This window comes from Mobula hypostoma, chromosome 2 (assembly GCF_963921235.1).
Source record: "Mobula hypostoma chromosome 2, sMobHyp1.1, whole genome shotgun sequence".
Lineage (NCBI taxonomy): Eukaryota > Metazoa > Chordata > Chondrichthyes > Myliobatiformes > Myliobatidae > Mobula > Mobula hypostoma.
This window is the reverse complement of record NC_086098.1, coordinates 31866796-31893421: the sequence shown is the minus strand read 5'-3', so window position 1 is coordinate 31893421 and position 26626 is coordinate 31866796. Positions and strand designations below refer to the sequence as shown.

Genomic DNA, 26626 nt, shown 5'->3' with positions numbered 1-26626 from the left:
CCTTTCAGTTGTTGAAGGAGCTGTTGACCCAGGCGCTGGTGTTGGCTTTTGCAGACCCCCGCTTGCTCTATGTACTGCATATGGATGCTAGCCGAGAGGGCTTAGCGGGCATCCTGTATTAGTATCAGGGCACCGGGTTGAGACCCATTGCGTTTGTCAGCCGGAGTCTGTCACCCTCAGAGAAAACTATCCCACGCACAAATTGCTGTTTCTTGCATTGAAATGGACTGTGGTGGATAAGCTGAGTGACTACCTCTATGGTGCCAAGTTTGAGGTGAGGACGGACAACAATCCCCTAACGTATATCCTGACCTCGGTGAAATTGGATGCCTGAGGTCATCGGTGGTTGGTGGCACTGTGATTTCAGCCTGAAGTACTGGCCGGAAAGCAGGAACATGGATGCTGATGCACATGAAGGGCTGTCCAGGGATGAAGAGTGGGAGAGCGTTCCTGCCCTGGGGGTGATGGCCATGTGTCAGTTTGCCCTCATGGTGAAGGCAGAAGGGAAGCAGGGGCAGGATTGAGTGGTAGATCAATTGGGAGCTTCTGATGACACCATTCCACAAGTTTACTGTAACTGGACTGCTCTGACAACAAATCAGTTGCCGGAACTGATTTCTGGGGAAGTGACAGCTGCTCAGTGAGATAATCCAGGTATTGGTACCATTTGGTCAGCAGTCGAGAAGGGAGACGCAGCTCAGGTGGAGAAGGTGAAGCACGCCGTGGTGCCCCCATTACTGAGAGAATGGCCCCAGATTTGAGTTGTGGAACTATTTCTTATACCAGGTCATGTCACCCCTGGTCTGACCACGGCGTTCCCAGTTGGTTCTGCCAGAGAAGTATTAGATGATTGTGCTGAAGTCACTTCATGACGATTCTTTACATTTGGGGGTGAAAATGACCTATGGATTGCTCAGAGACCGGTTTTACTGGCCCCAAATGAAGTCGGAGGTCGAAGAATACTGCAAATCATGCATTCGATGCATATGGCGGAAGGCACTGCCTACGCGGGTAACTCCCTTGTCCCATTTGCAGAGTGCGGGGTCCCTGGATCTGCTGTGTATGGCTTTCCTGTCAATAGAACCCAATGCCAGCAACACGGTGAATGTCTTAGTCATCACGGATCACTACATCAGATACGTGCAGGCTTTTCCTACCGGGGATCAGAGGGCATCCACGGTGGACAAAGTGTTATGGGAGAAGTGTTTCATTTATTCTGGCCTCTCCAGGTGTTTACATAGTGATCAGGGATGGGATTTCGAGAGCAGGCTCATCCATGAGTTACTGGGTATGCTTGGAGTTGAGAAATCGAGGACCACGCCCTATCATCCGCAGGGTGATCCCCAGCCCGAGAGGAGAGGTTTAATTGGACTTTGCTAGACATGCTCAGGAGCTTGGAGATCAGCAAGAAGAAGAGATGGAGACAACATTTTGGACATCTGGTCCACTGTTACAGCTGTATCCAAAATGAAGCTACTGGGTACTCGCCATATTATCTGATGTTTGGGCGCGAGGCGAGGTTGCCCATTGACCTCTGTTTTGGGACTGGCGAGGATGACCTGTCACCAAAGACTCATCTGAAGAATGTGTCTGATATGAGAAGAGAGCTGGAAAAGGCTTATGAATTAGCTAGGGTTGCAGCTGCCAAGCAGAATCAAGTAAATAAGATCAAAAGATGAGATTCTCCCAACACCTGCCAGGAGACCAAGTCCTCATAAGGAATTTGGGGTTACCTGGAAAGCATAAGCTGGCTGACTGCTGGGCAGCTACGTCCTATGTGGTGGAGAGTCAGATACCAAACCTACCAGCTTTCTGGGCAAAACCATAGGATGGGAATGGGCTTGTCAAAATTCTCCATTGGAACCACCTTCTGCCTCTGGGACAAGAGGTGTGGGTTGACCCTGAGCCCGACCTGGAGCCTACACCCGGTAAGAGGACCCTGCAGAGATGCGGGGCACCTGCAGGGCCAACTGCAGGAGAGGTTAAGCCGGCTCCTACCCCTGAGAGGGATACTGATTCGGAGGATGAGGACCTTGATGTGTGGTATGTGCTGCCTTTCGCTAACTCCCCATTGATTGAGGAAGAGACACCCAGCCCTTCTCTCGCTGAGTCAGATGAAGTGGGAGGGCTATCTGTGGACAGCCTGGGTTGCAGCAGGACCCTGCAAGGAATGATGCAGGGCTTAGCCAAGGGACGGAGGGGTCCATGCTGCAGGTGGGCACGAGTGGGCATGGTCCTGAAAAACGTCTCGTTTTTACTGTGTACTGTACCAGCAGTTATGGTCGAAATGACAATAAGAAGTGACTTGACTTGCTAGGCCGGAGAGGCCTTGCCAAGTAGACCAGAAGTGTCCCCATTAGTGTTGGGACCTGAAGATTTAGGTGAGGGGGAATGGAGATCTCAGAGAATTAGGAGACCACCAGATAGGCTGGCCTATGTAGCACCAGAGAAACAGAGTGTGACTCCTACCGTTTTGGGGAGCTATATTACTGCCTTTTACACCTGGGCTGGACTTTGTATTTTGCAGGAAGAGTTGGCAAATTATCTCTAAGTTATGAGGACATGACTAAATTCGGTGGGGCGGGGGGCGGGGAGGAGAGTGTAATGACCTGGGAAAGGTTTCCCTGCTGATGTAATGATTTCACTGTAGCTGCAGTGTTTGGGTTATGGTTAGAGATAACGGGGCTTTGGAATGTGCGCCGTCCAATGAGGGGAGATGTTTTTCTTTCTTGTGTGCCCAAGTGAAGGTTTCACGGGCTTTTGTTTGGCGGAAGTTGGAGAGAGAAAATGCCAGAACAGAGAGGTCGTAGTCTGCAGGACGGAGCGGACTTGGAATGGGGTCGGGAGTCGATGCCTGAGGGGAAATCGACGGAGAATGAACAGACGGGAAAACCGTCAGCTCCAATGTTGCGCATTAGACTGTTTCATGAGAATGGGCCCTTGTTCTTTTTTGTTTTCTTTACTAACCATATAGTCAAACTAAGAATTATAAAGCTCAATCATTTAATTGCATATTGTGTACTATTTGTTATTTCGTGGTACTGATTTGTAACAGAGGAACACGTCACGCAGCATCCACCCAAACAAGATTTCTTAAGTTTGGCCAGGCCAGAGGCTGTCTCCCCCTAGATTAAGCCGCTAGCCGAACCTAGGTTACATGTGCTTAACTGAACTTCCCTGGGTTCTTTCAGCCATGTCAATAATTTCAGCTAAGTTTATTCCCTCCACAGGGTTTGGGCACTAAATATTTGATGCATCTAATGTGCAATAGGGGGAGCCAGGAAGAAATTGTGGTTGTGAAAATTTATCATTTAAAAAATTATTAGATAGTTTCACCCCCACAGCACTGCATTAAATTGGGACCTAAGTGGTTCCCACCAGCAGCTGCTTGTAGAGATCATAGCTGCTACTGGGACTCATGTGGTGAGGGCATGGACTGCAAGATCTTTCCCTGTTGCAGCTACTATGTTGTTAAGGGAAAATAAGGAGGAAGAAGTGTTTCTTCAGTCTGGAGCTGTCACTGCGCACTCCCTTCTCACTCCTGCTTCACTGCTGCGAGTGCCAATATGGATCAAGTTTTATACCACGAGCAGTCCTAAAATGCTATGAGGTGTAGACTGACATGCAGAGTATTGAACCGTTGGGCAGGCAGATGTCCCAGTAGGGTCCTTTTCCTCTTGATGGCATCCAGTGGAGAGGGTTTCCTTCTATGAAAGCAAAGATGAAAGAAAAGATTGCCGCTTGTTATTACTTCAGTGTCTGTTGTAATATCGAATGAGCTTCCTGCAAGTTGATAACAGCAGGGAACAAAGGTTTCTGTGTTTATTTTGTTTTTCAGAATAATTTAGACAACCTCTGGTTATATTTTTAATACAGAGAAACAATGAGATTCTATTTAGATAGTGTGCTGAAGTTTTGAGCTGAGCTGAAATCAAAACTTTCCAGCTGAAAGTCATGAGCCAAGGTTTGTATGCTTGGAGCATTCACAATGCAGCAGGCATAGGACTGTCACCTTTATTTACACCTGTACTCCCAATGAATTTTTTACTGCTGATATTTTGTCAAGACTGGTCTAGAAAGAGAGGATTTTTCTGATAATCTATCATGCTCATCTAAACCACAGCATCAAGAGAAGAGAGGTTCCTCGGTGGCATGGTAGTGTAGTGGTTAGCACAATGTTTTACAGTACCAGCGACTTAGGTTCAATTCCTGTCGTCACCTGTAAGGAGTTGGTCCATTCTCCCCACGATCACGTGGGTTTCCTCCGGGTGCTCCGGTTGCCTCCCACAGTGCAAAGATGTACCGGATGTTAGGTTAATTGGTCATTGTAAACTGTCCCGTGATTGGGCTTGGATTAAATCGGGGGTTGCTGGGTGGTGTGGCTTGAAGGACTGGAAGGGCCTACCTCACACGGCATCTCAATAAATAAATAAATACAGGCTAGAGTAGAGAAGCTATGGTTGTTTTCCATCCAGCAAAGAAGATTGTCAGAGTAGCTGACATCTCTGTTCCCTTCTGGCGATGCCTCAGTGTACAGAATAATTTTGTTTTACTTCAGTTCTGTATCTTCTCTGGTGTTGAAAGGAGTACTACGGAAGACCCACAGAATTTGCCACACAGGGAGCAGGAAGTAGAGACATTCTCAATACCGTCCCATATGCTCCTTATTTTGTGAGCTCTTGGTCCTGTGGCTCTCACGTCAGTGGAAATCATATGCAATTTTTCAAGGAAGTTTGGAAAATCCTTTGATCTTTTCTTCTCTCCACCTAATAATCTCTTGCATGGTCAGGAAAGGTCACATATAATGGTTGGCGAGGGATTTTCATTTTAAGGTCAGAATGCAGAAACCAATATTTGACGTGTTGTGTAAATCTTACCGTTTGTGCTTCTGGATGTATGGAATTCAGAGTCATAGAGCAGTATGGTACAGAAACAGGCCCACCTTATCCATGCTGAACCATTAATCTGCCTAGGCCCATCAACCCACACCTGGACCAGAGCCCTCCATTCCCCTCTCATCCACGTACTTACCCAAAGTCCTCTTGAACGTTGCAATCAATTGCCATCCAGCACTTCCACTGGCAGCCCATTTCAAACTGGCACCACCCTCTGAGTGACAAAGTTCTCTCTTAGGTTTCCCTTAAATAGTTCACCTTTCACTTTTAACCTATGACCTCTAGTTCTGTTCTCAATTAACCACAGTGGAAAAAAAACTGCTTATATTAACCATAGCTATATCACTCATAATTTTGCATACTTCTATTAAATCCCCTTATTCTCCTTCATTCCAGGAAATAAAGTTCTAACCTATTCAACATTTCCCTATAACTCAGGTCCCCTTGTCCTGGCAACATCCTGCACTCTTTCAATCTTATTGGTATCTTTCCTGTAGGTGGGTGACTGAGACTGCACACAATTCAGGCTGCGATTTAGGGAGCAACTCTCTGGACTCTAGCAAGAGGCAATAGTGATGCACAGTAGGGAGACTCCTCTGTACTTGCCACATTTGGAATACAACATCTCCGAGATCCCCTTTTCCCAGATATGGGAGATGACAGTTAAATTATGATTGAATGTTTTCTCCGTCACATTTTAGAACTTCCGCAAGGATCCTATGTGCTCCAGGGGCCATGTTAGTGTTCAGTTGGCATTGGTCCTCTTTGAAGACTTACTGCTACCTGTCATCAGGGCCTGTTATGCCACAGGGGCTGGAGGCATTCTTGTGTTCTCTTGCTTAACTTAACAGGTGCCAGACCTGACTCTGACCTGTTCCCATGATGCCTTGTGCTTATAAATGTATATTTTTTAAAATCAGGTTGGTGATTATGACAAGACTCTGATCCAACTAAGAGGACTTCCGTAGATGTCCCTACTCCCTCCTTGTCAGAGGATTGCATCCTTCCAAGCCCTGGCATTAATATCACCCAGGAGGATCGGTTTGACATTTTGGCATGTGAGCAAGGGTTTTAGGGTTGGAGTAGAAATTCTTTATTGTCATACCTATAATTTCCAGGGTTGGCGTATATCCATTGACAACATAGTGTGCTAGCTCCACATGCAGGTGACTTGAGGCCTTTACATTCCATAGGGTGGTTGTAGACACACCAGACTAGTTCACTGACAACAGAGCTCACCCAATTAAGGAAGTGTCCTTTTTGAAGTATTTCCTTTGAAAATAAGATGTACCCACTGTCTTTTCTGAGCTGCCCATAAAAACATCAATTTCAGTGCATTACAATTTCCGAGACTTGATACTGAATCAGAATCAGGTTTACTATCGCTGACAAGTATCGTGTTCTTTTGAGGAAGCAATGCGTAAAAATTTACTATAAGTAACAATAAGAAATATTTTAAAAATAAATAATTCTTGCAAAAAGGGAGCAAACTAGTAAGGTAGTGTTTATGGCTTCATGGACTGTTCAGAAATCTGATGGCAGAGAGGAAAAAGCTGTTCTTAAGACATTGAGTGTGTGTCTTCAGGCTCTTGTACCTCCTCCTTGATGGTAGTAATGAGAGGAGGACATGTCTGGGGTGGCAAGGGTCCTTAATGGTGAATTTTGCCTTCTTGAGGCATCACCTTTCGAAGATATTCTTGATGGTGTGTTGGAATATTATGACTGTTGAGGCTGGCTTTGAGTGCTCTGACATTCCAGATTGAGATCTACTGTATAAGCACATGTATGCATTCATCCTTCCTTTGATCACCCTAACTTTGAACTCACTTTATCTCAATCCTCCCCATTCCCAAATCCATTCTCTTTAGTGTTTGACCAGACCAGAATATCTCCAGTTCCAACATCCCTGTCTACTTGGGCCAGGCAGCATCTATGGAAAAGTGTAAACAGTCAACGTTTCAGGCCGAGTCCTGAAGAAGGGTCTTGGCCTGAAACGTCGACTGTTTACACCTTTCCATAGGCGCTGCCTGGCCTGCTGAGTTCCTCCATCATTTTGTGTGTGTTGCCTGGATTTTCTCTTGTTTGTGACCCCTGAATACTTGCACATTGCTGCATGGCCCCACTCTTCCTTCCCTGCACCAGACACTCCTCCCACTTGCTTTTCCCTAGTCCTCTGCCTTATCTCCCTCTGCACTTTCTCACTTGCTTCTTCAAACCCCTGAACCCCACATCCTACATCATAGTCCAGACATGATAAAAACCGAGTGCACTTTTGCTGGGCAACTCTCCCTCAGCCCTGAAATTGGAGTCCTTGAGAATGACAGTTTTATGTAGACAGGTAGATGCTATGCTGGGTCCCAGTAGATTAGGAGTGATTCAAGAGAGGAAAAGCCAGTTATCTGTTTCCACTCATTCCACCGAGATGCAACACAGAGCGTCATAGGAAGTCATTCTCGCCTGTGGCCATCAAACTTTACAACTCCTCCCTTGGAGGGTCAGACACCCTGAGCCAATAGGCTGGTCCTGGACTTATTTCCTGGCATAATTTATTATTCCTATTTAATTATTGATGATTTTGTTACTATTTAATTATTTATGGTGCAACTGTAACGAAAACCAATTTCCCTCGGGATCAATAAAGTATGACTATGACTATGACTATGTGTTCTGTTTCTTCTCAGCTCTTAGAGTTAAAGTAAATTTATTATCAAAGTACTTATAAATCACTATATACCACCTTGAAATTCACTTTCTTGCAGGCATGTACAGGAAAATAAAAGAATACAAAATAATTTATCAATAACTATACATAAACAAAGGTTGAACAAACAGCAAATGTGCAATAGAAGACAAATTGTGCAAAATAAGAAGTACTGAGAACATGAGATGTAGAGTCCTTGTAGGTGAGTCTGCAGTTTGTGGAATGAGTACAGAGTTAAGGTGAGTGAAGCTAGCCGCACTGGTTCAGAGCTTGACGGTTGTAGTGTAATAGATCTAACTGAACCTAGTAGTGTGGGACCTAAGGTTCCTGTACCTCCTGCCCGATGGTAGTAGTGAGAAGAGAGCATGGCCTGGATGATGGGGGTCCTTGCTGCTGCTTTCTTATGGCGGCACTCCTTGTAAATGTGCTCATGGTACGGGAAGCTTTCCCTGTGTTCCATCACTTCACTTGTTCACTTCTGTCTTCTTCCCCTTGAATCCTGAGAGAAATAATTTCCAAGCTTAGGAACAGAACTGATAGGGTTAGTGTATTTAGTACAGACACTAAGTATAAAAACCAAATAGCTTCCCTCTTTGTAATAATTCTGAGATTCCTTGAAGCAACCTGAAATATCATGTTGGGGATTGTTTTCTGTGTCACTTGTCTGAGTTTATGTCGATGTAACACTTTGTCAAAACAAATAAGCATTTGGTTGGATTTATTTTACGCAAGCACCTGTCAAAAGGTTTCCCTGGGTAGTGTGGGTGCTTGTGTAGAAGCATCCTCTTGGTGATTGTCCATATCCTGTTTGAGACATTAATATTTCTACAATCTGTTTCTGCCAACAGGCTGTTGTTACTCCAGCTCTGTGTTTAACCCTTATTGCATGGCAAAGGTGACATTCAGAACAGAATGTGCCCCGAGACCCTGTTTTTCTGTTTTTGTTCTGACATATCAGAAGTGGTGCTTCAAGACACCAACTGTAAGCTTTATAAAAATTCTGACAACTGCTTTGTCTTAACGTGCTTGTGCAGAGCTTCACTCCATAGCTGGAATAAAATTGGCACTTGCTCCATCTGTAAAGGAAAGCAATGGTTCCTGACAGCCAGATTATTCCTTTTATTCCAAAATGCATGATTGACACAATGAAAAATATAAGTATTACAGATATTCATCTAAAATGAACATGGCCTGCTGCGTTCACCAGCAACTTTGAAGTGTGTTGCTTGAATTTCCAGCATCTGCAGAATTCCTCGTGTTTGCATAATATCCTGATTGCATTTGCTAGAAGGTTCCTTCAGGCTTCAGGTGGGATTGTCATATATTAAGTTAAAGACCTGCTTCAAAATTGTACCAAAGGTTTTCTGGGATGCAATGGGAAGAGCAGGATTTTAGTTTATTCCTCCACTCAACTTCACATGCCTCATTTCTGAAATGTTCCCTCAACCAATGAACTCACTTTCAAGGACTATATTTCATGTTCTCATTATTTATTGCTATTTGTTCATATCTGCATTTGTGTATTTTGTTGTCTTCTGCACTCTGGTTGATCTCTCACTGATCCTGTTACTATCCTATAGATTTGTTAGGTATGCCCACAAGAAAATGAATCTCAGCATTGTATATGGTGACAATTATGTACTCTGATAATAAAATCTACTTCGAACTTTTGCCAGTCAATTTTTAAGCTATGCCCTTTTAAGGAAGAAACATTTAGCTGGCATTTGAATTGCTTTGTTAATTGGTAATTGTTATTGGTTTGTTGTTGTCATTCCTATCAAGATACAGAGAAAAGCTTTTGTTTGCATGTCACTCAAACGGATCATACCAGACATAAATACAATAAGATAGCACAAAAGGAGAAAAAAATAACAGAATGCCGAATCTAGTGTTTCAGTTACAGATAAAGAGCAGTGCTGGTCGAGAAATAAATGACAAAGGCCACGGCGAGGTAGACTGAGAGATCGAGAGTTCACCTTTATTGTGTTAAGATTGTTGAAGTTGTATAAGATATTGTTGAAGTCCAATTTGGAATATTGTGTGTAGTTCTGGTCACCTCCTCGTAGGAAGGATAATCAGTAGGATTGAAAGTTTGCAGAGAAAATTTACAAAGATGTTGCCGGGCCTTAAGGACCTGAGTTACCATGAGAGGTTGAATATGTTATGGATTTATTCTCAGGAGCATAGCAGAATGAGGGGTAATTTGATGGAGGCATACAAAATTATGAGGGGTATCGACAGGGTAAAGGCAAGTGGGCTTTTTCCATTGAGGGTGCATGGGACAAGAATTATAGGTCACAGGTTAAGGGTGAAAGGTGAATGTTTAAGGGGAACATGCGTGGAAACTGCTTCACTCAGAGTGTGGAACAAGCTGCTAATGAAAGTGGTGGTTAGGGGTTCAATTTTAACATTTTTAAGAAAAACTTGGATGGGTGCATGAATGGGGGTGGTGGTGAGGGGTATGGAGGGCTATGGTTCAATGGGTCACAGCTCGATGGGATCAGGAGGCATAATAGTTTGACGTAGTGGGCCAAAGGTCCTGTTTCTGTGGTGTAGTGTTCTATGACTCTATAAGTGGTCAGTTTATTAGTCTGATAACAGCAGACAGAAGTTGTTCTTGAACCTGGTGATACATGTCCTCAAGCTTTTCCTTCTTCTACCCAGGGGGAGGAGGAGAAGAGAGAATGACCAAGGTGGGAATGGCCCTTGGCTGCTTTCCCAAGGAATTGTAGACATACTCAATAGAGTAGCCTTGTTTTTGTGATGTACTAGACTCTGTTCACAATTCTCTGCAGTCTTGACGTACGTAGTTGACGTAAATCTATGACTAATTTCATGTTTATTTTATTCTTGGAATTTTGACATTGTTTGCATTGCTGATGTTCATTGTCCATCTCTACCCCTGAAATGAGGAGGCAGTTGCGAGTGAACTGCAAGGGCAGGTCTGGAGTTGCATGTAGGCCACTCTCGGTGATGATGGCAAATTTCCTTCTCTATAGGTTATTAGTGAACCCGATGAGTGTTTGTGACAGCCTGGAAGTTTAATAACCACCATTACAGGAAGTCCTCAGGTAATGAATGCAAGATTTTTGAATTTAATATTAGGGGAGATTATTCATATTTAGGCATGTCCACAAGCTGGGTCTTCATTACCTGGATATGGTCTGTGCTGCGAGTAGCTTAATCCCAAATTTAGTCAATTGCATGAATTTGAATTCTCCCAGTTTGTGTGGTGAGATTTGAACTTGAGTCTCTCAACTAGTGGCCCAGAATTCTGACTTTAAGTGGTTAATTTACTGTCACCATTATTTCTAATTCTGCTGACTTGCTGCTGTATTTGTCTACTTAAAAACAATAAATTTCGTTCGAAACCACCTGAATAGCTGTGAAACAATTTGTGTCTTAAAAAGTGCTGAAATTATTCAGTTTCTGTCTTCCTGTACTAGTTTTTGCCTTGGGATATCTCGCAATAGAAATTCTAATTGTATCTCAACAGTTTTCTATTATTTACTGTACATTTTATACACATTTTGTGAACCATTTTCTAATGTGTACTTGTTACACTGTTTTGAGTTGGCTGATCTCAGCAGGACATACAGTAGCAAGTATTGATTTTGGTTGCATAGGTGTAGATTACCTGCATTTACAACATTGTGCAGGTGAAGTCAAAATCACTCATAATAAAATAGGTGTTTTAATAAAACACCATGGTTAGGCACAAACATATAGTTGATTAGTACTCCTAGAAATCTACACCCAGTGCCATCAGTATTTTTGAGCGAGGACAGGAACAAAGATTAACTTTGGCAAGATTTGTATAAATGTCAATCATACAACTGCCAGTAAATCTGCCATGGTTACCCAGTGATACAAAAGAGAGTTATGATAAAGTGTATGCTTTTCTCTCTATAGATGCCACCTGACCTGCTAAGTTCAAGTTCATTGTCATTCAGCCATACACATGTATATAGCTAAACAAAAGATTGTTCCTCTGAGGCCAAGTTGCAACACACGGTATATGTAGTCACACACAGCACACGTAGTTACGATCTGGCACGTATCGTATTTCCAGTGTTCTCTTATAATTCAGATTTGCAGCATCTCAAGCTCAAGTTTAATTGTCATTCAACTGTACATGAATACAGCCAATCGAAACAGCATTACTCCGGGGCCCAGGGGATACACCTTACTAACGGTTAATTACTGCACAAGGCACACATAGCACGTATAAGACAGCAGTAAAATATGGTCACACAGAAAAATAATAGCCTATGTCCCTGAGTTCATGAATGTTGCAGCAGTCTGCAGCCTAACACAATGATCTTGTCTTCTGCTATGCCAAACACTGGGGAGCAGCACCATCTCCAGCATGGACGTTGCACCACACCATCTCCGACTCCGATGCCTCTCTCCTGGGCAGTTATAAACAAGCAGCACTGTGGTACGAGGCCTAGTCCTTGCTACAACTGAGGCCCTGCCGTCTGCCCTTGCCATTCATCAAAAAAACAGTGTTTTCCTCCCTTACCACCATTCAGGGCCCCAAACAGTCCTTCCAGGTGAGGCAACACTTCACCTGTGAGTCGGCTGGGGTGATATACTGCGTCCGGTGCTCCCGATGTGGCCTTTTATATATTGGTGAGACCCGACGCAGACTGGGAGACCGCTTTGCTGAACATCTACGCTCTGTCCGCCAGAGAAAGCAGGATCTCCCAGTGGCCACACATTTTAATTCCACATCCCATTCCCATTCTGACATGTCTATCCACGGCCTCCTCCACTGTAAAGATGAAGCCACACTCAGGTTGGAGGAACAACACCTTATATTCCGTCTGGGTAGCCTCCAACCTGATGGCATGAACATCGACTTCTCTAACTTCTGCTAATGCCCCACCTCCCCCTTGTACCCCATCTGTTACTTATTTTTATACACACATTCTTTCTCTCACTCTCCTTTTTCTCCCTCTGTCCCTCTGAATATACCTCTTGCCCATCCTCTGGGTCCCCCCCCCCTTGTCTTTCTTCCCGGACCTCCTGTCCCATGATCCTGTCGTATCCCTTTTGCCCATCACCTGTCCAGCTCTTGGCTCCATCCCTCCCCCTCCTGTCTTCTCCTATCATTTTGGATCTCCCCCTCCCCCTCCAACTTTCAAATCCCTTACTCACTCTTCCTTCAGTTAGTCCTGACGAAGGGTCTCGGCCTGAAACGTCGACTGCACCTCTTCCTAGAGATGCTGCCTGGCCTGCTGCGTTCACCAGCAACTTTTATGTGTGTTGTTTTCCTCTATGGTAACTTAGAGAAAGATGGATAGCTCTCTACACAGATAAGAAACACAAAATTATTATTGGTGGGACAAATAAAAAGTGAACGCAGGTGTAAGTGCACTGCCCAGATGGATCACGGCAAAAACATTTTTACCGACTTTCTCACATCATACCTGTGATGTTTATTTTTAATATGCTAACCAAGTATAAATTATAAATTACCTCCTCAAATTTTGTGAACCATTTTCAAAATTTGTCATGAACGCCTATGACAATTTAAGGATTTTCTTAAAGCTACTCATTTTTCAGGATGTTCAACCAGTTGCACATGCATTTGAAGTCACGTGTTTGCCATCACACTCTGTCTGACTGGCACATGGACTTTGCTTTGTATCATCTTAATGGTTGGAACTGCTCACTGATGTAGGTGCTAAGTGGAAGGAAAAATAGCTGATAAATAGGAACTGGCCCTTGTACTAAGAGGATTGTGGCCCCATTTCAGGAAGAATACCAAAAAGTCTTTACATGTGACACAGAGTGAAGAGATAAACACAAGGAATTCTGCAGATGCTGGTAATTCAAGCAACACACATCAAAGTTGCTGGTGAACACAGCAGGCCAGGCAGCATGGGGAAGAGATATGCCTTTATCTCAGATTCCAGTAGCTACTTCTGCTCTCCTTCCTCCTCCTTCTATTCTGTTATTGATTAATTTCCAAGAAAACACATATTCATGCTTCGTATTGTATTCACAGGTGTACGTGCCTGCCCAGAATATTACTGCACTCTAGCCTTCTCCTCTCTCCAGCGAGACTATTATACACAGCCATACAAGCCATACACTGTTCATCTCATTCACTGTGCATCCGAGCTGGTTCATGGACCATACAGTCATTTGGAGGAGAAGCACTCTTTTCTAAGGAGGTCCCATTGAGAGTATGAGAGGCCGAGGACTAAGCTGAACTCACCTGAGCTTCTGAGTCTGGTCACATTTTCAAAATAATGTAGTACGAGTGTAGGCACAGGAGATTATGTGAGGAGGTTCATGAGGATAGGTTTATCTCAGAGGGGAGGAGAAGATGGCGGTGCAACGCAGTGTGTGCAGCTGCTCCGAATTGATATCGTATTTGTGAAGTAGGATGCCGTGCACAATCCTGATTTGATGGAGACAGCCGTGAGAAGCACGGAGGAACATCTGGAGAAACTTCTGAAATGCTTGTTTCGCTGCCGCTGCTACTGTGAGATCGAGAATCTCCGCAGGGGAAGGCCCCCAAATCCTCAGCTTTGCCTATTGCCTGTTGCCGGGGCCGGGGTCGAAGCATTCGGCAGAGATGGTACTCGGTGCTCGGTGTCGGAGAGCTGGTCGGAGGCTTGAAGTTTTTGGACGGACTCGGAGTCGGACTGTGGTCGGGTGCTTCCAGGATGCTGCATCAGCAAGTTTGCGGCGCTGGAAGCTCATGGCAGGAAGAGTTTTCTTCCTTCAACCATCTGCGTGTGATGATGGGACTTTCGAGAGACTTTGAGATTTTTTTTACTGTGCCCATGGTCTGTTCTTCTATCAAATTATGGTATTGCTTGCACTGTTGTAACTATATGTTATAATTATGTGGTTTTTGTCAGTTTTTTTTGGTCTTGGTTTGTCTTGTGTTTCTGTCATATCATTCTGGAGGAACAAATTGTATCATTTCTTAATGCATGCATTACTAAATGACAATAAAAGAGGATTGCATGTCCTCATAATCTAATCTAATCTAATTTAATCTGCTCCATGTCCACAGTTCACTCTGACCTTTTTCCAAACCTTGCAGTGTCTCCTAGGGCATGTATAAACACGTGCAGTAAGTCAGGGACCTGAATGTCTGTTGGAGATTCTCTCACAAATTCTCAACCTTTTGCCAGAGTGAAATGATCAAGATTTTTCCTGGGTCAAAAGATTTGGTAATACATTTGAGAGAACCAAGGAACAGGAACAATGTTAATTTTATCAAGTCATCGGGTATAAGACCGTAAGACCATTAGACACGAGAGTAGAACTCGACCACTTGGCACATCGAGTCTGCTCTGCCATTCTATCATGGCTGATTTATTATCCATCTCAACTCCATTCTCCGCCTTCTACCCGTAATCTTTGATGCCTTTATTAATCAAGAACCTATCAACCTGTGCTTAAAATGTACCCAATGACACCACAGCTGCTTGTGGCAATGAATTCCACTGATTCCCCACCCCATGGATAAAAAAAAATTCCTCCTCGTCTCTGTTCTAAAGGGACGTCCTTTTGTTCTGAGTCAGTGCCCTCTGGTCCTACACTCCCCCACTGTAGGAAATATTCTCTCCATGTCCACTCTAAGCTTTTCAAAATTCCATAGACTTCAATTGTTGTTCTTTTAAACTCCAGCAAGTAACACACACACACACACACACACCCATGTGTGTTAGCTGAGCATTGATTATCTGGATGGAAATGAATCTGGAATCTCCTATCACTGAGGGTGGAAGGTTGTGCAGGATGTGGAAAACATCAACCAGTGTCTTCTCTCTTGTGGTTCATGCTCTTTGCAAATGTAGGTTCTCCTCTCATTACTGAGTTAGAACACGAATGAAGCTTCGGTCTGTAGTTATCGCCAGGAAAGTTGAGCCTATTATGTTGAAGCATGGGAGTAACTTAATCTCCCAGAATCATGATGTATTTTTCAAGTTGGGCATATAAAATGCATCCTTGGCTCCACTTTCACTGATGTTGTGACGGCAGATTTTATAAACACTACTTGGGGTGATGTACCTGATTTTCCCAAGGCATACTTTCCTGATATCAGGATTGTACCATCTCAGGTTTTGCCGCTATGCCACCATTATTTAAATTTTGATCTGGACATTCATACCAACCCTAAAAGCAAGCCGTCTAGAAACCTGATGCCATGCTCCTAATACAAATACACACTGTAATTTTGGGTATAACAATGTAGTTGGAAGAATTGGTGTGGAATCTGAGCAGAGAGGATTTGACAATGTTATTTGCAATCTCTTGTCAGTGAGCAGTGTAACAGTGAGAACCATTGTATCAATAACTGCATATCAATCTCTACAACTGTCCCTGAGGTATAAGGCATGAATTTTTTAAGTTAGATAAGAAGGAAGTAAGATAGGCTGCTTTCAGATTGCTCATCGAATAACTTATTTCCATTGCCCTCCATCTCCTCGTGATAGCTTCAGATTTCTTCGGGATAACGAAAAAAAGTGTATATTGCCTTGTAACTTTCTAACTCAGAAAATATTGTGTCCTTTCACATCAGACACAATGATCTACATGGATGATAGATTCACTTTGTTTCTATACTGGGCCTGTCAAGATGACAAAGAAAGAATGCAAGTGAAGCACTGCGATGCTGGAATATTCAGTATTGTTCATTGTGCATTGTTCCTGTATATATGACGTTGTTAATGGATGCATGAAAGTGACTGTTGATGAGATGATACTATTAAAAGTTCAGATACAGTTTCATTGTAACATAAGGAAGGGTTAGGGACAGCTCATTTAGTGTAAAGAGAGTGTAAGGCAGTGCAGACCCATTCCACAATCTCCTGACCCACTGCTATCAGGAAGAAGGTAAAGGAGCATCAGGACCGGGAATGACAGACTGGGTAACAGCTTCTTCCCCCAGGTTATGAGACTAATGAATACCCAGCCAACGCTGGGGTCTCGGCACGAGGGCAGTGAGCTCTTTACTGTACTGTCTATTGTTTACCTATGCTGAGCACTTCACATGCATTTTGAATTGTATTTTCTTAATGTATTTGTGGTTATATTTTGTTTTATGCACTGTGCGTGAAATACTGTATGTACTGTGGGTGCACCATGATCCGAAAGAACGTTCTTTCATTTAGTTGTATGTATGCGCAGTCAGATGACAAAGCTGAACTTGAACTTGAGACCAATGGATACTAATGGGTTAAAGACTGATGTCAGTATAGTGCCCTCAGGTGATGAAAATTCACAACATTTGCAAATTCTCAGAAGCCTGAGACCACGGAACAAGTATTGTTTGCGTGAGGGCTGACATTAGTTATGCAGTTCACCACTACCTGCAATGGAACAGCACAGCCTTTGGTTGAAGAGGGAAAGAGATGGAAGACCAAGACCACTGGATACTGATTAATGGGTGAACGAGTTGTAATCTCAAATCTTTATTTGTATCAGAAATTTCAAAGGAGGGAGAACCCAATGCAGACTTGCCACTTCATTCCAAGGTTGCTAGAACTTGTTTACAGTAGTCCCGGAGCACAGGTGGAGTATTTCCTTCTCAGTTTAGGTGTATATTGATGCTATAATCGGGCTATTGAATCAGCATGGCTATTGAGGAGGAGTTTTTTTTTTAAGTCTGTCTTGTGGGGCATCAGGCCAGTGCTTACGCCGGTTTCTGTGGCGTGAAGCGACTGAGAGTACAAGACTCACCCCCGCCCTGGATAGGACACCAGTCTATCGTGAGGTTAACCCCCATTTTCAGCTGAGTGGACTGGAGCAGTGTGTGGTTAGGTGCCTTGCTCAAAGACACAACACGCTGCCTTGGCCGAGACTCGAACCCATAACCTTCAGATCGTGAGTCCAACGCCCTAACCACTTGGCCACGTGCCACAATTGAGGAGGAGTGCAGATGGATAAATTGCTAAGCATGGGGTTTGACAGCATTTTCTTGCAAAACTCTGTGTCGAAAGGCTTTCTGAATGTCATTATTATAACAGTAGATTAAAAACCCTTCTGACCAAGGCCATTGCAACAGCTGACAAGAGCATCTGTATATCCTCTTGTCTCTTGTCTGTTTCAGGATTATACTTACATTGGTATTAGAGCAATGCCTTTAGTTGATCAAAATACACAATATTTGATTATTTTCAGAAGCCTGAAAACATGAACCAATTATTGGAGTTACCTTGGGGTTAGGACGGATATGAATATGAATCTCGGCACTACCTGCAACGCACAGCCTTTGGTTGACTAGGAAAAGGACTGAAAACTAAGACCACAAATCAGGCAGTAGGTTCATTATCTACTGGACAGCAGTGATCCCTGAAGTTTTATGCATTTCAGAGACATGGACTTCCTTTTGGAGGAACCTCAAAACACTGAGGAGGTAGTACCAGTGATATCACTGCAAAATCTTCCAATTCTACTTTCAGGATAATACCAAACACTAGCGTCAACTCCCAGGACAAGTCCCCGGATGTCAATGCTTTACCACAACTCTGCTGTCGTTTCATGCTGGATACCAAAGTTCTAAAGTGACCATTCTACTGCAGCCTCTGTTGAACAACAGGAGAACAGTGAAAATGTATCAAGAATCTTCTCCAAGCTTCCTTGATAAAATATAACATTTTCACTAAATTTTGGGAATCCCTAGGCTGTTACCAATCAAAATGAGGAAGAAACATCCAGGAAGGAATGCCAAATGCTACAACTTGGGAGCACAGGGAAGCTTGTTGAAAATAGCAGCTGTAGCACACTGCTTCCAATACAGCCCATCCAATTGTAATACTTTACTTTATTGTTGCCAAACAATTGATACTAGAACGTACAATCATCACAGCGATAATTGATTCTGTGCTTCGCAGTCCCTCCCTGGATTACAAATCAATAGTAAATATTAACAATTTAAATTATAAATCATAAATAGAAAATAGAAAAGGGAAAGTAAGGTTGTGCAAAAAAAAACAAGAGGCAGGTCCGGATATTTGGAGGGTACGGCCCAGATTTGGGTCAGGATCCGTTTAGCAGTCTTATCACAGTTGGAAAGAGGCTGTTCCCAAATCTGGCCGTACGAGTCTTCAAGCTCCTGAACCCTCTCCCGGAGGGAAGAAGGACAAAAAGTGTGTTGGCTGGGTAGGTCATGTCCTTGATTATCCTGGTAGCTCTGCTCCGACAGCGTGCGGTGTAAAGTGAATCCAAGGACAGAAGATTTGATTGTGTGATGTGCTGGGCTGTGTTCACAATCTTCTGCAGCCTCTTCCGGTCTTGGACAGGACAACTTACATACCAGGTTGTGATGCACCCTAGAAGAATGCTTTCTACAGTACATCTATAAAAATTAGTTAGGGTTTTAGGGGACAGGCCAAATTTCTTTAGTTTTCTCAGGAAGTAAAGGCACGGGTGGGCCTTCTTGGCAGTGGACTCAATGTCAAGCATTTCTCTCTCCAATCCAGGCAACATCCCAGTGAACATCTTCTGCAAAGTGACTACGTCCATTATGTAATACAGTGACCACAATTGCAAGACTGAAATGTGTCCGAGCCAAATCTTTGAACAGATACAACATGACTTTCCACCTTTTCTACTCAACATCCTGTCCGATGAGGTCAATTATGCTTATACATCTTCTTTACCACCCTCCCCCATTATGTTGCCAATATCAGGATCTCTGTATTTGCATTCCAAGATCCCACTGCACATCAATGCTCCTAAGGATCCTGCCATCTACTTATGATGGTAGTTTGTACTACTTGTGATGCTAGGGTGCCTCACACAAGTAACCCTCAGATTCGGCCGGTGGCATTAGTCCAGGGAAGAGAGTCTCCGCCCCCCCCAAACATGTGAAATCTGAGGTGCAGAACCTCTCGTTTGTGTGGATGCTGTGTGATCCGTTCCCCTGTTGCAAATCAGTATCATGAAATAACCAACAGTGCACCATATGCAATTAAACAATTGAGCTTTATAATTCTTAATTTGGTTATAGGATTCGGTTATAGTAAAGAAAACAAAAAGAAAATGGGCCCATTTTAATGAATCAATTTTACCTACACAAGATGGAGCTCACGGTTTCCCTTCCGCTGGTCCTCCGTCGATTTCCCCGAGCTTCGTCGACTCCCAGCCCCACTCCAAGTCCACTCTGTCTGGCTGTCTATGAACTCCCCTTTCCGGTGTCTTCATCCCTTGCCCAACAAATGATCCAGATCACTTCGGTCTCAGGCACACAACAAGAAAAAAACACTCCCCTCGTTGGACGGAACACATTCCAAAGTCCCCGTTATCTCTACCTATAACCCAAACACTGCTGCTATGGAAAAACCATTACATTAGCAGTGCATCTACAGAAAAAACATTACATTAGCAGTGAAACCTTTCCCAGAGTGTAACACACATATAGACTTTGCAACACCTGAGGAAATGATATCTCTTAGCTTGTCTGCAAGTAAGGTGTAGTTATTAAATGAAATTAATCATTGAGGATCACTGAACTAATTCATAGCAGATTCAGAATAGAACAACATTAATCGAACATAAACTCAGTGCCAAAGCTGATAAGCTAAAGAGGAGGTTAGTTTTAGCTCTATACTTTTCAGCTCAAATTATTTATCCTTCTATACAGTTGAAAATGCAAACTGACCATGAAAGACAGGGCATCTGGGACAGATAGGTCAATAGATAGATAGAGACTTTATTGATCCCAAAGGAAATTGCAGTGACACCATAGTTCACAAGATAAGATGGTAGTGCAAGAATTATCATAATATTATACAGTAATGGGTGCACATTCACACTGTTCAGATAAGAAGTGATGGTAATATTGCACAGTATTGCATGAGGTGTCCATGATAGCAGGGTGTGATAAACAGAGGATTATAACAGTCTGACAGGAGGGGTCATTATTGCCTTGGCTATAGGTTGATTCATTATAGGGCCTAATGGCCGAGGGTAAGAATGACCTCGTATAGGGTTCTTGGAGCAGCACAGTTGTCTTAGTCTATTACTGAAAATGCTCTCTGTTCATCCAAGGTGGCATGCAGAGAGTGAGAAACATTGTCGAGGAATAGAGAACCAACAGATTATCTCCTCAATCAATGGGATTTAAGGATTATAAAATGAACAGTTGTGTACAGATTGGATAAATTCAATATTGAAGCAGACAAAAAGGAAAACAAAATAGTCAAGGGAAAGAGACTGGATTGTAGAAAAAAAGTTTAAAATTTCAGAACTTATCAGGCCTCAATGCAGCGTCCGCTCCCCGCCCCCGACCCCTCCCAATCCCCAGCAATACTTCCTTTCTTGAGACCCTGGATCGCCTCATTCCCCAGGAGATTGCAAAGCCATCTATTTGTTCAAACGGTTCAAAAATACATTCCTTAAAGGGAAATTACAGGCTGCAGACTGCAGTGATCGCAGCTCGGAAGTAGATCGAGTAGAACAGGGTCAATGTTGGTATCAGAGGGTATGGCTGACAGTGAAGACTTTTTGTGCTGGTTAGTAGGCTTATATCAGCCCTCAATATCCGTAATGGCAGTGCCAGTAAAGCAGCTGTGTACCATTCCAACAATGGCAGCAGAGAGACAGATAGGGAAATATTTTTGCAAAGCTAGCAGTGGGACACTCTACTTGGATGGCAAGTTTTGAGGATCGTTATTTAATAGAACTATTTTCCCTTGCCTGAAAGTTTTTAGGGCTTTTAAATAAATCCTATACATTTTAGGAGCAATTCTTGCATCCATTGATATTACCTGAACCAGTCCCATCTTATTCACCATGCTAAAATCATTACAATGAGTCAAACAGATTAAAACGAATGGAGTGACACTGCTGCACACAATGGTGGAGGAACTCTGCAGGCCAGGCAGCATCTATGAAAATTAATAAACAGTCGATGTTCCGGGCTGACACCCTTCTTCAGGACTGGAAAGGAAGAGGGAAAGGTGCCAGAATAAAAAAGGTGGGGAAGGGGAAGGAGGCTAGCTAGAAGGTGATAGGTGAAGCTTGGTGAGTGGGAAAGGTAGAGGGCTGGAGAAGAAGGAACACTGCTGTTAGCTGTTATATTACCGGTCAGTCAGTATTCGGTACAACTGGCAGGTGTGTTCGCAGACATTTTTAATCTCTCCCCCTTCCAGTGTAGAGTGCCCTCCTGCTTCATTGTCCCTGTACCTAACAAGACCAAGGTAATAAGTCTGAACGACTGGCGTCCTGTTGCACTCACCTCAATAATAAGCAAAAGCTTTGAGAGGCTGGTCAAGGACTACATCTGTAGCATGCTGCCACCCAAACTGGAACCCCTATAATTCACTTACCGATGCCACCGATTGACAGATGACGTGATAGCCACTGCTCTACACACCGTCCTTACACATCTGGAGAAGAGGGATGCTTATGTGAGAATGCTGTCCTTGAACTACAGTTCAGCATTCAACAGCATAATTCCATCCAGGCTCGACAAGAAGCTCAGAGATCTTGGATTTCACCCTGCCTTGTGCAGCTGGATCCTGGACTTCCTGTCAGATTGTGGCAGGTGGTAAGAGTGGGCTCCCTCACCTCTGCCCCTCTGACTCTCAATACAGGTCCTAAACCCCCTCCTTTACTCATGATTGTGTCGCCACTCACAGCTCCAATCTGCAGTTGATACATTGAATGGCCAAATCTCAAATAGTAATGAGGCAGCCTACAGAGAAGAAGTCTTCGCCCTGACACAATGATGTCAAGAAAACAACCTCTTCCTCAATGTCGTAAAAACTAAGGAGTTGGTTGTGGCTACAGGGGGAATAGAGACAGGCTCACCCCTATTGGCATCAATGGATCTGGTATTGAGAGGGCGAATAGCTTCAAGTTCCTCAGTATACACATCACCGAGGACCTCACTTGGTATGTTCATACTGGCTGTGTGGTTAAAAAAGTACAAGAGCGCCTCCTACACCTCAGGCATTTGAAGAGGTGTGGCATGAGTCCCCAAATCCTAAGGGCTTCCTACAGGGGCACAATTGAGAGCATCCTGACTGTCTGTATTACTCCCTGGTATGGAAACTGTACTTCCCTCAATTGCAAGACTCTGCAAAGAGTGGTGAGGACAGTCCAGTGCACCTGTGGATGTGAATTCCCAAGTTTCAGGACATTTACAGAGACGGGTGCTTAAAAAGGGCCCGAAGGGTCACTGGGGACCCGAGTCACCCCAACCACAAACTATTCCAGTTACTACCATCCGCAGCATAAAGGCCAGGACCAACAGGCTCCGGGACAGCTTCTTCCAACAGGCCACCAGACTGATTAATTCATGCTGACACAATTGCATTTCTAAGCTATATTGACTGTTCTGTTGTATATCTTACTGTACATACTTTTTATTATAAATTACTATAATTTGCACATTCAGACTGAGATGTTATATAAATCTTTTTACTCCTCATGTATGTTAAGGATGTAAGAAATAAAGTCAATTTATTTCAACAAGTATGCACAAGCTGTTGATAATAGATAATTATTGAATTACTGCCACCAAAATCCTTCATTCTAACTTCTTTCATTCTGAGTTGCTTCTTTCCAAGTGAAGCTTATTTACCAGATTTAAAACTCTCCAGTGATCTTCAGTCTTCAGTAATGTGAGGACTCTACCTTGCAGCAAGGTAGGGACTGAACTGTATGATACAGTAGAACACTCTGGTGACCTGAGGGGTGTAATTTGTGAAACTCTTCATGACTTAGGTTAATTAGAATCTATTACACCTCTGGGATGGTTTAGTAGTCTTTGGCTGATTCCCTTTTATCTAAATGACTTTACTTCACCATCAATTATTTTCAGGATAGATGAAAGGAATCAATTCAGAAAGTAAATATTTCACAGTTCCTGCCTCTTTCTTACACAATGACTAACTACTTGGAACCTACTTCACTGTTTACTAGGCAGAGGAAGGCATGGAGCAATTGAGTAATTTACCAGTAATTACTCTTTGAACTGACATTCTGTGTTTATTTTAAATTAAGATGAACAGAATAAATAAATTAATCCACTTTTAAGGACTCCAGATGTTATGTGTACCTATCTAGGTGTTTTGCCTGTTTTGATGTTAAAAGACAGTGTAAATATTGATGGATACAATCATCCTCAAAGATGACCCTGCTAGGCAATATGATTTGCTTTTTAACTGACTGAACACAAAAAGCCAGTGATAAGCAAAACAAAATCCAATCTTATTAATATTACTTCAGACTTCAAAATATTTGTGTAAGGATGGATTAGAGCTGACAAAACAAGTGGGAAAAGTATTGACCCTGGATTTATGTTGGAGTTGTGCCAGTCAGAACTTCAGCAGAGTGTCGAACACCCAAGAAATCTGCAGCTTCTTATTACCATAGAAGTTGGAATGAACTTCTACAAGTTATGACAAGAGATTGGGACAGCATAGTATTTTTTCCCTTGGTGCTAAAGTGAAGGAAAGTACTTTGTCATAAAATGTTTTGTTGTCATTCCAATTGTGTTCCACCGAAAACTGTTGTTTCAAGTCAATGCACAGTACACTCCAAGAATGAAAGCAGGACCCTGATGTATGTGGACAGACTTGTTCTGATTGGTAATTTCAAGATGAAAACTGAATGTGTGGAGGTGGAGAGTTAGTGATCAATCCATGTTTGTGCACATAGAGCCATCTCTGCAGGAGGCTGGATCTGGGCCACAGGGAGCTGAAAAATCCAGGCTTACTATTTATACTTCAGTGTTTGTTCAGTGTTACTATTTATAATTCAGAGTCAGGAGGGGTGGCATTGTCCACCAAGCCTCATGATGAAGTCTTGAGCCCTGTCCTCCATTATGTCTCCCTCTCATGTTCCAAGCTGCTTCTCATCCCAAATGTCAATGGGGCACAGTTGGCCATCTCAGTTCCAAGTCCATAATCTTCTTCTGCCAGTCATCCCCACTCCAGTCATCGCCAGGCAGTGTTATAACCCCACAGTCAAGGTCAGCACCCTCTTCCCATCCGTTTTCCTTAAATATCATCATAGTCAGGCAGCACTCCCCAAAATTGCAGCCAAGCATGCTGCACCGTATTTGTTTTCTTCCCAATTATGGCCAAAATTGTTCCCCATCCAATAACACTGATGCCCCCACCCACATCCTACGCAGCAGAAGCTGGACCAGTGATCCCCTTTGGTCCCCAAAGGTCTACACTTCCCTCTATTGTCAGCCCCTGCTCTGTGTCCAGACAGGACACAGAGTTTAAAGTTTGCTAAAATAATTCTCTGCCATTCTGAGCAGTGGTGTCTCCACATCCCCAGCTGTTTCCATTTTCCTATCACATTCCTCACTAATATCAGGGTTTATTTTTAAGTAAAAATAGCTACTAGGTCAAAGAAGGTAATTCCCATTTTATTACTGAACTTTGATCAGACCTTGCTAACCTGCCGAAGGACTTTGTTGAAAGGCTTGAGTGATTTTCTGGCTTTCAAAAGTTACTGACCTTAAAAAAAATTGAGATCTGCCATAATATCCATTTGGGTGTATTTGGGTCCATCTGTAGTTAGATGGTGCCAAAAGTGCATCTCCACACTGTTACTGTCCAACTCTGGTCTTAAATTCCTGGGTCATCCTCTTAATTGTGGGCAGATTTATAGCATATAAAGTTGAGGAGCTTGAGAATTACCAGCTGGGAAATCTGGTAATTTAGTAGGATGTTAATAATCTACAGCAAGAATCATAGTTGTTTCGAAGACTGCAACCACTCTGGTGAAAGAAGGTGAAGTACAAATACTGAGATTGTTTGATTGGATGTTTGCATTAGATTGGTAACAGATGGAAGTGGATTCACTTTTTACCTGTCTTCCGAATGAATTATGCTTTTATTTTCAGTTTTACCATTTCTGCAACGTAACAGATGCTTGGATTTATTAAAGTTCTTGGACAAATTGAAGGCTATTAAAATTAGAGATCACCAGTTTAGGAAAGAGTGGTAGTCTGAGGCTTCACATGTCTGCACTGCTGCCAGAAGTATAATAAACTGACCTTACACCCAGATGCTGCTAGAGTAGATCTGTGGCGGGGAATTTCACTATATTTGAATTCATTCCTCATATACCCACTGGAGAAGAGAGTTAGATGTTGTCTGTTGCTGATGTACAAACCTATACTGATTTGCACTGAATGTAATTTTAATTGGCATATTATTGCATGGCTTTTTGTGCTGGTTTAGTCAGTTGGCAATTGGTTTATTATTGTGGCAGGTACCGTGGAAAATATTGTTCATTTCATAATGAATTTTCAGACCAGATTATAGGCACTGTTACGTTGTCAGAGTTGATGTAATTTGAATGAGTTAAACCTGAGATATCTGTAGAGATTTATAGAGTCATAGAGAAGTACAGCACGGAAACAGGCCTTTTGGCCCATCCAGTCCATGCTGTGCCATTTAAACTGCCTATTCCTATTGACCTGCACCAGGACCAAAGCGCTCTATACCACTACCATCCATGTACTGTCCAAACTTCTCTTAAACATTGAGTTTGAACTCACCTGCACACACTTGAACTGGCAGTTTGTTCCATAATCTCACTACGTTCTGATTGAAGAAACTTCTCCTCACGTTTCCCTTAAACTTTTCATCTTTCACCCCTAACCCATGACCTCTGGTTGCAGTCCCACACAACCTCAGTGAAAAAAGCCTTCTTGAATTTACTCTACCTATACTCCTCATAATTTTGTATACCTCTATCAAATCTCAATTTTCTACATTCTAAGGAATAAAGTGCTAACCTATTCAATCTTGCCATATAACTCTGGTCCTCCAGATCCAGAAACATCCTTGTAAATTTTCTCTGTACTTTTTCAACCTGTAGGTAGGCAGCTGGAAGTGAGAGTTCTTTTGGCGCTACTGAATGCTAAATAACAATTTGATAGCTTCGAAATCACTGTAAGTCTTGGTAGCACCACACATAACTACCACAGATAACCACCCAACATAACCACCAATGCATAACCATCCCACATGATCAGAATCAGAATCAGGTTTATTTTCACCGGCACGTGAAATTTGTTAAC

At 43.0% G+C, this 26626-nt stretch overlaps 1 protein-coding gene across 4 annotated transcripts in view; it reads left to right on the top strand.

The window, feature by feature from the left end:
- Positions 1 to 26626, top strand: part of LOC134338816 (protein eva-1 homolog A-like) — a 301553-nt gene that overhangs the window by 164019 nt on the left and 110908 nt on the right. The window lies entirely within an intron of this gene.